The sequence below is a fragment of the Protopterus annectens genome, chromosome 11.part0 (assembly GCF_019279795.1).
Source record: "Protopterus annectens isolate FY-2018-M chromosome 11.part0, PAN1.0, whole genome shotgun sequence".
Lineage (NCBI taxonomy): Eukaryota > Metazoa > Chordata > Ceratodontiformes > Protopteridae > Protopterus > Protopterus annectens.
In genome coordinates, this window is record NC_056745.1 from 469,127,714 (window position 1) to 469,146,537 (window position 18,824).

Here is an 18,824-nt window from a genome sequence, read left to right on the forward strand (position 1 = left end):
TAGTCCATATATGCACTAGGGGTGCAAACATCCATGACCTAGTCCTCACAAATATGGAAAAACATTGCATTCCCCAGAGTGTAATGTCTTCATTGGTTAGGTTGGATCATAAAGCTATCTCCTTCAAAATAAAAATAGAACATGGTACACTTGTTAACCTTGATATTTTTAGAAATTATTCTAAGGCTAACCTCCTACTTTTAAGTGGCACCCTGGCAAAATTTAAAGCTCCCCAAACCCAGAGAGCACTGTTTACAAAGGTCATACACAAAAGCCCTGTACAATTATGAATGTAGCTACATAGAGGCAGTAGTACCTTCCCAAAATAAGCACAAGGGTGGCTCTAAAAATAAGCCACCCTAAGGAATTCCAGCATCAATAGGTTGTATAACAAAACAAAGAAAATCATGGCCAAAAATAGAAAAGTGCAATGCTCAACAAGGTGAGAGGTTCCTCATCAAACTAAATAAACAACTTGAAGGACTACTTATGTTTGTCAAAGCCATATTTAAGCTAAAAGTAGCCTCTCAGGCTAAGGACAACCACAAGGCATTTTTCAGCAATACACAACAATGTTCCAAACTAATTGCAAATGGAGCCACCTGTACTGAGCAAGAAGATGTGACATATCTACTGGCCAAGAAATTCAACTTCAATTTTATTACACTTTCCCCCCAGACAACTGTACAGAAATACCCCAATCACAGTCACCCAACTATTACTAGGGAACAAATCCTCAATGTGCTCTCCAAAGCCAAAACACAGCATCAGTCAGACCTGATAACATCTCAGGATGCCTCTTTAATAGCATGACACATGACCTATCAGGCCCACTAGAAGAACTATTCAGCTGGAGCCACCACACAGGTGTCAAGCCAAACAAGTGGAGGACAGCAACTGTTATCCTTCCACACAAGGGCAGGCCATCCACAGACCTGGAAACTACTGACCCATAAGCCAGACTATTCTCATATGTAATGGCATGGAAAGACTAGTAATGAACATGATAAACAATGACATTAGAAACCTTCATACATTGGATCCAACCCAGTTTGGTTTTGTCAAAGGCAGGTCATACTTACTCAACCTGGTGGATTTCTTCTAGAAGGTCACCAAATCAATGAATAAGGGCAAAATGGTGCACACTGCCAAAGCATTCAACACAATGCCCTACTCAGACATTCTGGACAAGCTCACAAAACTATGTGCAAACTCTTATGTCACCTGATGGATAGCCAGCTGGCCCACAGATTGGACACAAGAAGTCAGAATAGATGAATGTCCACAAAAAGACCTGTCACTAGTGGATTTCCTCAGGGATCAGTGCTGGGTGTCTACTTCTCTGAAGTCAAGGCCACTGTCAAACATTTGTGGGTGACAAAGTTCACAGATGACTGTAAACTAGGTGCATTCATAGAATGTGCAATTGTTACAACCTCTGCGAGTATGGCAGCTGCAGGGTCCTAAAGTCAACAGGATATCGGGCAAAGAAAGAGGACCAGCATACACGGCACCTTAGATAATATGAAATACTTTATTAAAAGTATTAGGTTCTTAGAACACAGACCGGTTTCGGCACATACAAAATTTAGAGCCTTCTTCAGTGTGTGAAGTACATACAAAAAAGAAACTATATATAAATAATTCATGAGACATGTGATTAATTACATGTGTTCATTGAGACCTGGCTTAAAGAGCCCACCAAGTTTAATGATCCATTTTTCTCCATGGAATCAAGCAAATTATGCCAACCTAATTTGTTTTGTCTTGATCTCAAAATTTTATCTATGATGGTAAAACTGAAACTGGCCTTTTGATGTATAAGGAAATGTTTGTATGCGGCATTGCTTTCTCTTTTATGCCTAATGTCACTGAGGTGCTCAGATATTCGAAGTTTCAAGGGTCTCGATGTTTGACCAACATAAAATGCAGGGCAAGTACATTTGGCCAAATAAATGACCCAATCTGAAGAACAATTACTAAAGAATTTAATATTAAATACTTCAGGAGTATTCTGGCTGGTGAAGCTGGTGGTTTTAAGTAGTTTGGTGCAATAAATGCAGTGTCCACAAGGAAAACATCTAATTACTGGGTCACCTGATAATGTTGGTTGAGTGGTATTTGTGGCTTTCACTTCAAAATGTTTGAAGTGATTGAAAAAAGATGATTTTTTTTTCCTTTCCGAAAGGAAGAGGAGCATCTGTCACCAAGAATGTCATAAAGTCTGGGTTCACATGTTAATATGTTCCAATTGTGTTGCACAATATTAAGCAGTGTGTTGGTGTTACGTCCATATGTTGTAATAAGTCTGGGTGGTGCAGAATTGGATTTGGACGTTGATTTGTAAAGAAGCAAATCTGCCCTTTTCATCTTGTCCACAGTGTGTATAGTATGTAATAACTGGCCCCTTTTATAGCCACAATCATGAAATCTATGTAATAGATCATCCCTGGATTGTATATAAGTGTGCTGATCAGAACAAATGCGTTTGACATGCATGAATTGTGATTTAGGAATGTTTTTGCAAATGTGGGGAGGATGAAAGCTGGTGGCATGGAGCAGTGAGTTATTTTCAGGGAATTTGTGATGAATCTCTGTTGTCAGCGTATGGTCAGATGCACGGCAAACCAAAACATCTAAGAAAATAATTTTATTTCTATCATAGCTGACAGAAAATTCAATTCCCCATTTATTTTCATTCAAATAAGTGGTAAATTCCAAAAGATATTCACTGTCAGCCCTCCATACCAACCAGCAATCATCCAAATATCTACGCCAAATATCCATTTCCTCAATATAAATGTTGTGAGAATTGTCATAAATGACCTGTTCCTCAAAACAGGCCATGAATAAGTCAGCATATATGGGGGCAAAAGAAGCCCCCTTAGCTGTACCCTTGGTTTGCAAATAACATTTATCTTTATAAAAGAACACATTTTTAGTCAACACATGTTCTGTCAGACACAGCAACAGGGTGTTGAAACCTGGCTTGTATAGTTCAGTCTTATTAAGCCAGTATTCCAGCGCCTCCAAACCGGCCCAGTGTGGTATATTTGTATATAATGATTTTACGTCTAGTGTACAAAGTAACCAATTTGGCTCAAGCTGTGTGTCGGAGATGATCTGCAAAAATTCAAGTCATGTCTCTGATCCTTGAACGGACACATTGCAACAAGGGTTTTAAATATTTTGTTAGAAAAAGGGATAATGGTTCTGTTAGTGAATTCTTACCTGAGACAATAGGTCTACCTGGGGGATGCTGCAGATCCTTGTGTATTTTAGGTAGAAAGTATATATACTGTGGACAGGGGTTGTAAACTGTAAGTTGGGACTGTGTATTTTTGGTGATAATCTCCTCTTCAACAGCTGAATTAAGAAATAAGTCAATCTGTTGTTTAAAAACTGATGTTGGGTCGATGGTTAGTTCAGAGTAGTATTGTACATTAGATAATTGATTCAGTGCTTCATTATCATATTGGGAAAAATCCTGAACAACTATTGATCCACCTTTGTCAGCACCAGTAATAACCAAATCATGGTTTTTGGCTCATTTGTTAATATTAACCATACAATTTTTAGAAACGTTGTTAGGTAAAGGAGGGGCTGACTTGAATTGAAAGTGAAGGTCTTTGATCATAGCCTGCTGAAACATGGAGACATGATGATTCATGGGTGGCATGAAGGAAGATCTGTGGTATTTAAATTCATCAGAGATCTTTGTTGATTCTTGTTCCTGACAAAATAATTTGAGATTAAGAATTCTACAAAATGAAACAATGTCATGAACAAAACTTTTTTCAGAAACAAAGAAACCTGGAATGAATGATAATCCCTTATTTAAAATTTCAATTTCAGAGGAGGAAAGGACATGTGATGAGCTGTTGGTAACGTTTACATTAGTTACTTTGTCACAAACATCGCTAATAAGCTTTCCATGTTGTCCACGTCTTTTATGTTTTCTGCCCCCCCCTCCTCCTATGTGTAAACCCTGCGTCATTATAGAGTTCCTTCTTTTTAATGCTGGTGAGCCTGTGGCACCCCCTGAATCAGTGTCTGGAGCTGAAGATGAATAATCATCAGCTGAGGTGTCTGTAGTATGGAGAGTTGCCTTTTTGAGAATGGATTTAGTCCATTTCCTTTTTGGATTGGTCCTATTCTGAGCAGTAAATCTTACATGTTTACCTTTGTTTTCAAAATTAAAAGGGTCCCCTTTGGTGTAGTCATCTAAATCTCTTTGGAACTTTTTCTTTTTCCTTTCTTTTAACTGAGATTCCAATGTAATTAATTCCTTGCTTAAATTTTTAATGCTGTTGGTATATAGGGTTTGTCCCTCAAATTGCTTGGCCTTATCACTAAGGGAGGTAATGCTGGAGATTTCCTGTTCAATGATTCTATTATGATAGTTGGCTAATATTTCAACAAATTTAAGGGAAGTTTCTTGTTGGACTTCACTCCATTGTTTGAGTAAAATCTCATCAGGAGTGTTAACCAATGGTGTGTGCGTATTCTTAGCCCACGAGGAGTGACCCCTTGAGTAAATAGGCACGAAAAAGCTTGTAATGCCAAACATTATTTCTCAAAGATCTCATGTGTTTGGTTAAATTTGAAAAAATGTTTTCACAGCTGTCATTATTACCTGAAATGCCAGGCTCACCCAACTTTTCACCAAGTGGGCCTATACCGAAAACAGAAAGATCATCTCTGTCAGAAGCCAGCCCACTAAGTAAATGTTGCAGTTCCATAATACACTTTACAAGACCTCAATGAAGACAAAGGTCAGAATAGAATGATAAGATAATATGGAAGACTTAGATACAGGACCTGGGCCGGTTCGCACTTGGATCAATGAGCAATAGAACCATACAGTAGTAAGAATGTCCAATTGATGTAGAAATATATCTGCAATATTTGAACACTAGTTAGGTTCTTTGCCGGTCCAGTTTGAACCAATAAGCCCCGGGTCCAAAATTTCAATTTAAACAAATATCCAATCTTAAATAGAAGGGTGATATTAGCATAGCAGGCAAAATGCCAGAGGTGAAAATCCAAAAAATGTAGGAATTATTTATGTTTTTGATGAGCTTATAATAAAAGCTATACCAATAGGTAAAAGCCCATTAAGAGTAACCAAAAACATGTACAATATAGCAAAGGACCAAATTATAAAGCTACTTACAATTGGATGTGCATATTTAGTCCAGAAGTAAAAAAGTTTGGAATAGAATCATTGAATAGTAAATCTCCCCAAATAAAATAGATGTAAGAGTCGAAGGATCAAAATAATATATATACCAAAAGCCCGAAGGATAATATTTACATTGTGTTTAATGTACAAAAAATTTTTAATATGTAAATCTAAATGGAATAAGAAGTTGGACCAATGATTCCCTTTGGACAATGCGTGATGAGGGAAACCCTTAAAGAGTTCAAAGAAATGCTTGTGTAAAAAATGAATAAACCATCAGATATATAGATACTGATGAGATGGTGTAGACCAGTTGCCAGAATGGCAAATAATCACTCTATCCAAAAAATTATTGGAATTCCGCTAATACGTGGAACCTGATCAAATATCACATGTCTGTAGTATTCAATTACAAAACTATCTGTGTTGGTGTCAACAACTATCAACCATTAAGACTAAAGTATTGTCTAACCAGGCCACTAATCTGAGGTGACCAATATCCTGAAAAACATTTCAAAACTCCTCATTTGGTAATGCAGAAATGCAAGGTGATACACATTCTAATGTCATATTAGTTGTTTAGAACATAACTACAGAACGTATAAAGTAGAAAAACTGAGCATGTAAATGTTAGACAAAAATACAAATGGTAAAGCCCAATGCTGTATAACAGCTGACCAGAAAAAACACAGTATGGTAGGCACAAAAATACACTGTGTAGACAATATGAAAAAGTCTAACACACATAACAGGTGTCACAATTCAGCCATAGAAACACCAAAATTGTGAAAAAATGACATAAATGTTGGATAATATCCTTTTCAGTGATGAAGCAACCAGAACTATTGTATTAATGAAGTACCTAATAAATAATGACCTCCTTAAAATAGCACCACTTCCTGATATAGGGAATGTTCAAATATGGTAGTACAAAAGCCCATACAAGTAAATCTCTAGTCTGCCAAAACATAAAGTGGATACTTGGTGTTTTAAAAAATACATCCCTCTAGGTCGTATCAGGTTATCTAAACACAGCATATGAATATATTAGAAAAGTTAAATAAAATGTGATGTTATTAGTAATACATAACAGAAATTATGCAGTATGGCATTACAAAAGTATATTATTGAACAATACTTAAAAAGAAATTGGCCTTAGTATAATGAGATAAACATAAAATACTAAAGCATATGCCATATAACATAAAAAAGTGAAAAAATGATGAGTTCAGGTCCAAGGGTGAGAAAAGATCCTCACCAAATATTTGCAAATGTCCAGCTTATTTAACCAAAATATTATAGTCAATTTAAATGAAGTTGTTCAATAACATACAGACTGCGCGGAATCCATATAATTGACAAAAAGAAAAGAAAACCGCATCAGTAATTCCTTGAACACCCAAATAAATGAGCAAAAAACTCCAGTGGCATTTATCATCTTTTTTCAATCACTTCAAACATTTTGAAGTGAAAGCCACAAATACCACTCAAACAACATTATCAGGTGACCCAGTAATTGGATGTTTTCCTTGTGGACACTGCATTTATTGCACCAAACTACTTAAAACCACCAGCTTCACCAGCCAGAATACTCCTGAAGTATTTAATATTAAATTCTTTGGTAATTGTTTTTCAGATTGGGTCATTTATTTGGCCAAATGTACTTGCCCTGCATTTTATGTTGGTCAAACATCGAGACCCTTGAAACTTCGAATATCTGAGCACCTCAGTGACATTAGGCATAAAAGAGAAAGCAATGCCTTATACAAACATTCCCTTATACATCAAAAGGCCAGTTTCAATTTTACCATCATAGATAAAATTTTGAGATCAAGACAAAACAAATTAGGTTGGCATAATTTGGATGATTCCATGGAGAAAAAATGGATCATTAAACTTGGTGGGCTCTTTAAGCCAGGTCTCAATGAACACATGTAATTAATCACATGTCTCATGAATTATTTATTTATATATAGGTTATTTTTTGTATATACTTCACACACTGAAGAAGGCTCTAAATTTTGTATGTGTCAAAGCCGGTCTGTGTTCTAAGAACCTAATACTTTTAATAAAGTATTTCATATTATCTAAGGTGCCTTGTATGCTGGTCCTCTTTCTTTGCCTGCATTCATAGAATGCTCAAAGACACAAACATCTTCCAAGAAGGCCTGAAACAAACTAATAATTAGTGTCAGTATCACAGTAACTGAATATCAAAAAATGAATAATAGCATCTTTTGGAAACATGACCACCCTCTGGAAATTACTGCACTGATAATACACCCCTAAGAGCCGACCCTGTGGTCAAGGATATGAGAATGCATGTAGACAGTGACTTGGCATTTGACCATCATGTGTCTACTTTAGTAATGAAATCATTTTACTTTGTGCAACTTATAAACAAGGCTATGGCATCTAGGACCAAAGAAAATGCTGTGGAGGTGGATAGTTTGGCTTAAAGTAAACTCAGACTCTTGATAAGAGTGGCTTTCCCTTGCTCACTGAAGGGACCGCAAGAGCTGCAAATGATGTGGCTAACTCCCATTCCATAGTGGTTGTAGGTGCTGCACCAGAGGGATCTGGGGTAAAAGATGAGTAGTCTGAGGTACAACAAATGGCCACAGTAGAGTCACCCACCTGAGGGCCGAGACAGATCATTAGCCTGCTGTGGTGGAAAAGGCTGTTTGCTTAATTTTTTTCCTTTTGTGGATGGAAGAAGGACTGACCATGGGACTGGTAGTCTTTTCCATGGTCAAGCCAAAAATGGTGTATCTTTCCTGGAGAAGACAAGCAGCAAATACCAGTAAAACTGCCAGCCCATAAAAATTTACTTTTTAACATAAAAAACACAGTAAAAAGCAGTTTCAAACACTATGCCAGCCCCAACAAGGAACAATAAACACAATTTCCTCACAGAAAGTATGTTTTCAATTAGTTAACAATACTTTTAAACTGACAGAAAAATGAGCTCTACATTAAAAGTACATTACAGTCTCAAGACATTCCATTAAATCTCAACATTCCTAACTTTAAAATAACTTTTATGAAGAGGAAAGTAATAAAACATCAATAAATGTCAAAAAATGGAAGTTTTTTCTCCAAGGGAAACTTATCTGCACAGCAAAGGAAAGCGTAAGCTGACTGTTGATCCTCAAAAACCTCAGAGGAGCACACTCTTTAGTGGTAGTACCCTGAAACGTTAGAAGTTGGCTGGCTGTTGTATCCTTGCAGGCTATAACCCATATAGCTAAGGCTACTGCAGAAATGCTCAATATGATGAACATTTCTTAATTCACACTGAACATTTGCTAGAGGAGAAAAAAACAAGCTAATATCATTGCATATGTCAGATATATTGTACTTCTCATGACAATCATTTTGTCTTATTTTTTAAGTCTAGTTGCTTACAGAAAACACTTGTTTTTAGATTAAGCCAAGGGTATTACTCCAGACATTCTACTATGCAAACATAAGAGAAAACATCTTAACTCTACATATAACATAATCATTGTACTTTTCTACTCCATCAGCCCAGGATTACAGCATATTAACTTAAAATTGCTTTTGTCCAGCCTTTCTTCTTTTTTAACATTGTTATACCTATATTTCTTAAAACTAAAAAAGTACTTGTTTAATATTTTTATTGCATAAAACAATCACTGAAAACTCTCACCTTCACCCCCACATTTAATATACGGCTGAGTACATAATGCATAAATCTTTTTTGTATAACATGCAGTTTATATCATGAAATGTTTTGTACAAGCACTTTTAAGAACCAGACTGTTTTACTTATAGTTACTTTTTCCCCTTTTAGTGTCCTAAAAGTTAATGACATGAAGTGTGTTAAATGTATTACAGTCCACCCACAAGTTTAATAAAGCCAATAAATGTCCAATATTTCTCAGCCACTTTTTTCTTGCAAAGCCATATTTCACAAATATGATTGATGATTTATAATCTCACATTTATTCACTAATTTAATTGTTGCTGGTCTTCTTCCTCTTCATCTCCGTCTCCCAACATCATAATCTGATTCAGGGTACTTCCAGTTCTTCTAGTCAACTTCTTCTTCTGGCTTTTCCCGGTTAGGGGTTGCCACAATGGATCATCTGTCCGCTCATGATTGGCAGTGGAGTTTTACAGTGTCAAGTTGTCAGCCTGGCGCCCAACCTTCCACAGAAGCACACTCATGCATGCACTCACACCTAGGGCCAACTTAGAGTGCCCAATCCACCTACAGCATATCTTTGGGATGTGGGAGGAAACCGGAGCAACCGGAGGAAACCCACGTGACCACAGAGAGGACATGCAGACTCCACACAGAAGGCACCCCAGCCAATGATTGAACTGGAGAACCTCTTGCTGTAAGGTGGCAATTCTAACCGCTGCACCACCACAGCCACCCCCAGTTCTTCTAGTCAATTCATATACTTTATTTTTGGTCTGCAAGCATTTTCCTTTGGAACACTGGAAAAAGTTTCACTGGCAAAGTTTCTTTATGAGCTTTATTGTTAGAAGAATAGAAGCAGAGTCCCCTTCTGTTTGCTGGCTCACATTTTGTTGGATAAACTTTTTTTATTTCCTCCTTAGATTGTTCTGCATCAAAAAATGTCTTTGATCCTTCAAGAAAAAAAAAAATATTCTGAAGACAGCTGGATACAGCATATTGAATCTCATACCTGCCTCTCGACATTTTCTGATCATACCTCTTAACTGCCCAGATTTTTGCAGAATGTCCAGATTTTTGCCTCATATTTTTGGTCTGTTCCTCATAAAATGTATGATTTTCTGGTAAATTACTGGGATGATCTGAGGACTGAAGTCACTAAATAATGATATACATTTCTGTTTCAGACTTCATACTCATCAGAAAAAAATGCATGCGAAGACAAATCCTGTTATTCTAGGAACTTTCTAAATTTATAGGAACAGTATTTAAAATCTGTCCCTGTTTTTAGGCCTGTGACCCCCCATTCTGTCAGGCTTTGTCCAGATTGTTTTACACTAAGAGGTTGAAAGGTATGCCTCTGATTGCTGGGATAAAATTGCTTCTGTTCTGCCTGGTGTACAGTGAATAATCATTTTCCACAAGCACTGCTGCCTCCAGTTTTTAGTACTTAAGCCTTCTGTCACAGCTTTTGTCAGGATCAACTCTTTTTGCTGGTATGATGTTTACTAATACAAGTTTTAGCTGCTTTTGCATGGCCAGATTTGAGGCATACACTTGTGCCCTTTTAGTTAACAAATTCTACTATAAAATACCACTCCAGTTGCTTATTTGTGCTTTCATAAAATGAGCACTGTTCCTTCAAGTTTCTTTGATACAGCAGAAAATCTCAGGTTTTCTCTGCGTTCTCTATCTTGCAACTCTACCATTTTTTGAAACAGGTCTTCTTGAGAAGTCTCATACTCAGCCACTCTTTACTTTATTTCAGCCTCTGATTTTTTTTTTTTTTTTTTACTTTTATATGATAATATGGGTGTGTTCAATAACACTAGTGGCTAGGAGTATGCATGGTAACATGCAGCTGAGCAATTCGGGGAATCTCTCAGCTGTGTAAATGGCTTCCACAGATAGTTCTGAGGGAGTGCTCATGGCTAATGAGCAGATGTATCTCCCAAAGGAATGCCTCATTAGCATTTAACATGGTCACTTCATATCATAGTGCCATGGTAGGGCTGTCTCTGAATCAGAAATGGTTACTGCAAGGCATACACCTCATGGTAACATTTCTGAATCAGGCCCAATTTTAGCAGGACGACACAGCGTACAAGATGTTAATGTGCATAAACATCTGAAAAGGCAACAATACTATTCAATATATGTACAAAAACAAAACTTTCAGCAAAATAAAAAGAATAACACAATAGTGATGAGCAACATGTTCAAACAAACAAATATTAAGCAGGGAATACATACAAATGCAGTTTGAATAATAACATTCAAGTGATTTCACAGCTGCTTGACTACTGGGTGTAAAGATATTTTCTTAACCTATGTTTAAATAATGCAGAAACAGTGGTATATTGTTACCCGATACAAACCTGTGATGATATGGAATCACCACAATGATTTTTAGATTTGGGGACAGGTAAGAGATTAGCTGATTGGATCTAAGGTTATGCTGAGGGCTCTAGTGGAGGACAGTCAGAAATTTAGGAATTTCAGATAAAAAAGACCACTGTTTAAATTCTAGCCATTTTAGGCCATGAAGTGAAGAGATGTGTTGGGTTTTGGCATAGTGACTTCCAGCAGCCTTTGCTCTAACTTTTGTTTTATAAATTGGGGCTTTTAGATTGGTGAAAGCATGAAAATAACAGTGAGGGGATAATATTTTCAGTGGCAGTAGAATCATGAGCATTCAGCAGTAAATATTTTGTTACAAAGACCTCTATCAGTTTCTGATTAATTTTGGTGACAACAACATTATCATGTTTTTTCTAATTGAACTTGTTTTGTGAGGATTAATTTAAGATTACCAGAGGCTATGGCTGAGATTCATAGATAAGTGATATGCACCTGCACAGTACTAATTTTTGAAGAAGTTACTGCTTGAAGAGCCAGGGATATAATCAGACTTGTATTAGGTATTGGATCATGCCAGTAGTCTGAGCAGTGGACTGCATAATCAGAGAGAGACATAGTGCAAAAGGGAGACGCAATAGTATTCTCCTCTACAGTTAGAGCAACACTAGGGCCATGTCTGTTGCTATATTTGTTAGGTTATCACAGCCAAGTGAAATGCATTCATGTGTGCAATATAGTACCACAGAGATGCATACTGCACTCAGCTCATATAAGTATGGCAGCCTAACAGCCACCATGTAGACCACTGTGGGTGTATGCAGCAAAACACCACCTTATTCATTATATAAATGGACAATATATCAACTCTGAGATTACACTTACAGTGCCAAAAAGGCAAAGTAGCAAAAGCGGCCAAACAAATTCTTTCCCAAGGAAAGAATACACTGAAAAGCCATTTCGCTATTTTGCCTTTTCGTGCTTTGCAATTCGACAAAGACGCATTTGACAACCTGCTTCTGTGACAGCGTAATAGTAGGCTGAGAGAGAGACATGGGAGATAGACACACAAAAGGCTGGGAGAAAGACAATGGATGGACACAGACATACAGATGGCAGATAAGTGATGATAAGGAGGGTTGGACAATGAGTAAGAAGTGGTGAATGACACCTAATGAAGGAAAAACACCAAGATGGATAAAGGGCATGATCTTGTCATGATTGTAAGCTAGGACAGTCTAGATGGCAACTATCCAGGCATTGCTCACTTGGGTGGCTGATCTTATGGGCTAGTTACTCTTCCAGAGGCCCCATGAGTAGGACCTGTCAGCAGCACTTCTCCATAAGCTGCACCAGAATACACTTCACATTGGTGAGGCAGGCGTATAGTTGTCTATATATCTCAGCAACCAACAGTCTCCACAACTGATGACAAGAAACCAGGGCAGGCCCCTCAGTACTACTTTCAGAAGATGAACCTTTGCCCATCTCCTGAAAAGTGGCTACAAAGGGTATAAGTTACCCCTCCAAGTCACTTCCAGCAAGAGGACCATTGTCATACTGCTGTGAAGTAGACCTGTTGGCTACTGGTGACCTAGAACCAAAGGCATTGCCCAGGGCAGTTTGAGGTAGCTGTTGATTCACCTCCTCTGCTTGCACAACTGGACTTGTTGAACGATAACACAATGAGAAAATTGATTATACACATATGCTCCAAGCAAGATTGCAGTTTTACAGTGGAGTGGCACATTACCAGAAGTGTTGTTTCCAGTTTTGTGACATCCAACCATGCTTTAATTTCACTTCGACACTGCTGAAAAACACAATGTGCAGTCCTGTAAATGTACAGCAGTTCAGATAGTAGTGGACAATGGTAGAGAAAAAATGTTTAAAGTAGATCTCATCCTGTTTTCCATGAACATCTGCCTCTCACTGACAGAACAGGTCAGAGTGGTGCCCCTTCAGATTACTGGTGCTGGCACTAGTTACCAGAATGGTTGATGCCAGTGGCATCACTTAGCATCCTGGCAGTCTCCTGCCAAGCATCTGCTTTCTGCAGTGGATCATTGTTCTTACCCAGGAGGTGTCCTGAAGTTCCTGTGCAGGAAGAATAAGAAAAATCTTACTCTCCTTGGCACACCATGCTGGAGTCCTGCATTCCACAGGTCCATTTGATGAGAAAAATGGTAGCTCCATGTTCGTGAAAGCATGCTTGTAGATCAAGTTTTGCACAATGTAGCACTATGTTGGCATTATTGTATTTTGCATAGTATCACAGGCATACACATACCATATACACTAGCATACTGGACAGACACACACTCCTTGCTCACTATGACATTACTTTGCTACCATTAACATGTTTACGCAGAATAATGTGCTATAACTGCAATTCACAGACATTCGCACTAAGTATTTTCATTAGCATTCCTGCCACATTCATTGACCTTTGTTAGTTTGATATAATGCTTTGGAACCATTTTGTTTAACACTAAACACTGCCATACAAGTGTGAATAGAGAAATTTCAGTAAAGATTCTCAAGAATTGTGCTTTACAGAGTTAAGGAAGTAGCCCTTCATATTAAATAACTTCAGCAAAAACAAAAATTTGATCTGCATGTTCTAAGTAACATTAAGAAAACCCGTCAAAAACTTGGTCTTCTGTATAGAAACAAAAGCTTTCTCTCTAGTACTGCTAAAAGATCTCTTTCACATGCCTACCTATTACCAACACTTCTCTATGGGTCTCAAATGCTCACCAATTTACAATCCACACTTATTTCTAAACTTGAGTCCACTTGCAACAAGATAGCTAAATTTGCCACCAAACTTCCTTACTCTACTAATCACTGCTTAGCACTCAAAAAACTGAACTGGTCAGAATTCCCTCATAACCTAGTTTTCTCAAAACTTCAAATAATTAATTCTATTTTTTATCAACCCACTTTCTGCCCCAGTATTTCATCTATCATCTCCCACTACATGCCTGTTATCCTGACTATTCTTAAGCCTAAGACCAATATAGGAAAAAAACTCCATAGCTGTTACCCTGTTGAGAAATGGAATAAACTACCTTTAGACATCTGTTACATAAGATCTAAATCCCTTTTCAGGAAGGCAGTAAAAATTAACTTTAAGGAAAATAAATTATGTTTGTGCTATCTTCCTCCTGGTTGACTCATCTCCCTAAGGTATTCTATTCTCTTATCTGGCTTCTATTTTTGTGTAACTCTACCTTTCTCCTTATCTCTCTCTTTTACAACACTGCTACTTATCTTTTCTTCCGCTCTCCTTTTATCCTGCACTCTTTTAAATTCCTTTCACACTAGACCAACTCTTTTCCTACTCACAGCCAGGCTAACTTTTGTCTATCTTTATTGTTTGTTGTTTGTCTCCTCTGTATCTCCTCATGCTGAAAGGTATATTCAAATTGCTTTATATTTTAAACTTGCTATTGCTTATGTTTATGTAATTTTTTGGTTCATCTTATGTTAAATTAATTGTATGCTAAATTAAATGTATGTTTTTCTGTGGAGTTTTTCTCCCCGGGTCTCCACTGAAAAAGGGCTTTGTCCCAGTTGGACTAACCCGGTCAACAAATGTCAAATAAATAAAATAAATAAATAAATAAAATATCCTCTGATAGTTATTAGTGACAATAAGAAAGATGTTGTGATGAATGTATAACTTGCATGGCTCTGCACCATCTGCCTGTAGCTGTGTATGTACATATGTATGAATGTGTGTGTGTGTGTGTGTGTGTGTGTGTGTGTGTGTGTGTGTGTGTGTGTGTGTGTGTGTGTGTGTGTGTGTGTATGGGGTCAGCTCTGTGCAAGAGAAACCTTGTGAAGGGGACACCAAAAGGACAATGGCGGTCCAGGCCCATATACTGGGGCATAGTTACAGTATAAAGATAGTGAGATAGGCTGTTCATAGGTGTTTACTAGGCTAACAACCACACAGGCATTTTTAAGCCTAGCCATGCATCCCAAATCTCTGACAAGTTCTGATACTCTTGATAAGTGTAAGCATGGGTCTGGGAGATAAACCATTCACAGGTTACCTGTGTCCATTACAGACATAGGTGCGAAACCAGGGATACATTTCCAGTTTCCCATCCAATTGTCTAAGTTGCACTTTAATTGGGTTATGAAGGAACTCTGCTTTACATGGATGGGGAGCCTGTTCCATAGATGGGGTAGTCTCTGGGATACATATCTATCTCTCCAGCAGGTCCTATTTATATCACAGGCAAGGTTTAAGTCTTTAGAACGGGTAATTGTTGTTCTGTTTGTTTTGTGGATATGCAGGAGGTCTGTCAGAGTGGGGTCTGACAATGCCTTGTATGCCAGGCATAGATGCCCGCTCAAAAGCCTGTAGGAGACAGATTACAAGGATAGAGCCTTGAGGTGGTCTGCATAGGACATATTACTTACTTACGTATTGTTTTAGTGAGGAACCTCTGTGGACATTCCAGTTGTTGGATATGCCTGGTTAGGTACATACCAAAGGGGGCATTGTACTCAATGATAGGTCTGATGAATACCAAATACAGTGCAACAATGACTTGCTTGAACTTAGATGCCATACCTTTGTTTATAATTTGTGCAGCATAGAATGATTTCCTCAACACTATAGACATGTGATGATCAAAGGCTAGATTACTATCTATGTGTGTCCCTAAATCCCTGACTACGGGGTTAACTGTAGGGGGTGTGTTGTCAATATGATAGTTACCAGGGATGAATGACTTCCCAAAGGATACTATTATGCATTTCTTGGCATTTAGTTTTAGCCCATGGCTCTGACACCAGTTATTTGTCTGTGTCAGCCCCTCTTGGAGAACATTTGTGTCAGTGTGAGATTCAAAGACAGCTCCAAATATTTGAAATTATCTGCAAATTTAGTCAGCCAGAGACCACTGACATTGGCCTTGACTTCTGAGAAGTAAATGCCAAAAAGGAGCAGTCCAAGGACTGATCCCTGAGGGACTCCACTTGTGAATGGCCTCTTTGTAGAGGTGGACTCCCCAATTCTAACTTCCTGGGTCCTGTCTGTGAGCCAGTTGGCTATCCACCGGGTGACATACAGGTTTGCACCTAGCCTCTTGAGTTTGTCAACAATGCCAGAGTGGGGTATTGTGTCAAATGCCTTGGCCAGGTCAAGGTAGGCAGTGTGAATGATTTTGCCCTTATCCATTGCTTTGGTGACCTTCTCAAAGAAGTCCACCAGGTTGAGCAGACATGATCTGCCCTTGATGAAACCAAACTGGGTTGGGTCCAGTGTCTGAAAGTTTACTATATCTCTGTTGATCATCTCCATGATAATTTTTTCCATGGCTTTACATAGCACTAACTGCAGCTGGTAAACAGGTGCAAAAATGGGGGCTGTGGTCATAGTATAGGTACCCCACAACTTACAATATACCTCTACTGACTGGCATGCTTCTCCAATAGATATAAATGCATTAGCATCCGCTTGTGGGAGGCAATGCCTGGAAAATATGATGAGCCCTGCTATAGTGGATGATCATGATCTCATAGCTCTACTCTTTCCCTGCCACAGACTGTATCAAGCCTTGACACCACATGCCAATATAGTGGACACCACCAACAGCCTTATTATGGAAGCTTGACCTCCACCACTGCAAGGTGTGATCCCTGACTCCCCTAAACGTCCCAGAGTAGGTACTTACTGTTTTCACTTCCCATGATCCTGACCCATCTTATAGTGTTGCAGTCATTTATCTCTGTGTCCCTCAATCTGTGCAAGTGACGATGACTGCGCCCTTCCCAACCACTAACCTGTGTGTTTATGGTGTTGTCTGATGTACAGCATGGGCAGTCCATACACTGTCCTACATAACCTGGATATGATAAGGCATACAGCATTGTATTCTATGTTGTCTGTGTCACAGCCCTTAGTTGCGGAGTAGACATTACTTCTTTGCTTGAGATGCAATGTACTGCATTTGCCATTGTGTTGGCTATAGTACTGCTGCTGCTGCTGCATGTTCCTCATCTGACTCTCCACCCTGCATTTCTGTTGTTATTACAGCTAGTTTGGAAGGCCTCGACAAAATGTTAACAGTGTTAACATGCCACTTCATCCGTTTCTGCAATGCTATGATATCCAACAACACACACACACATACACACACACACACACACACACACACACACACACACACACACACACACACACACACACAAACACACACACACAGCTAAAAAATTGTTGTAGATCTCTGAACTGTACTGCACTGGCCCCCGAAGCATCAAGAAAGCATCCCCTCAGGTATGTTGTACAAATGTTTCACTATACTCTTTGTATCTATTATGTACTTCTTTATATGCCATTTCCTGTATGTCCTGGGGGTTACAGATTTTAGGGGGATCATCAAAGAGGGCTCTAGGGCATATCTAGCATCACCTGCAACACACAGTAAACAGTTCATTGTATGTGGTGTGCTGTCTGCTTGTATCTACCAACTAGATAATCATGTGAGTAATCCCTTTACAAAAGCCTCTGGTATAATCCATTTGTGTGCCAAATGTGTGAATCATGGGAATTGCCAGGTGATACATGGACACATTAAGAGCAGTACTCTTGGCTTTACAGATGACCTGTCAGTTCATGGAGCAGAAGCCCTCCCTGTTAATGTATTGCAGTCCCTCTGAATCAGGTGGGGGCTTCAGGGCAAAGTGTGTCCAATTTATGACCCTCAAGACATCAAGGAAAGAGGCTAGGTTGCACAATATCTGCATGCCATGCAATGGGGAAATACTGCAAATAAATGACATGCAAATAGGAATCTCATAATGGACCTCGTCATCCTATGTTACTCAGAAGCAGAGTTGAGGGGATTCATAGTTTGCCCATTCCTGTAGATGCTAATATGTAGATTTTTCCATTTCATCTACAAGGATCTTTCAGCAAGCTACTTGGGATTAATTAGAGCTATCACAAGTGTCAAGCCTCTGTGAATCCTAAACTAGTTCCTGTAGATTATACTGAATAGGAGGTTGTAATAATCATATCATGCTCTCATAATGATCCTTTACATGCAAGATTTCTCCATTGCTGGCATAGGTGTAACTATTATTTTCTTGCACTAAAGTATAAGGCAACACACTTGGTGCTGAAACAAATATTGCATATTTGTGCCTATTCTCATAACTCATGAAGGAAATCTAGACTTCCAACAGCATTAATCATCAAACATAAATACCTATGGACTGTAGCTAACTTTAACTAAGCCATGAAATAATTAAACAGCAAGAATTCCACTAACAATAGTAAATGTATCAGAAATTGCAACTTTTATTACAACCACCCGTGTTCTCTTTATGAATCAAGATAAAATCCTATTGTATACATAGAGATAATTGTTTAGCCTTATAAGAAAATTTAAAATCTCAAAATAAGGAACATAATTAATTCAGCATAACCACACTAGGATGAATGTCATTAATGCCATCTACCATATTTTTTAAAATGTAATCAGATTAGATTGGAATGGCATGACATTAGTAAATCTATATCACAAAAGGTCCAGATTTATTAAAGATGGAGAATCAATGCTGTTAAGATTAATCAGATTTCCTGGT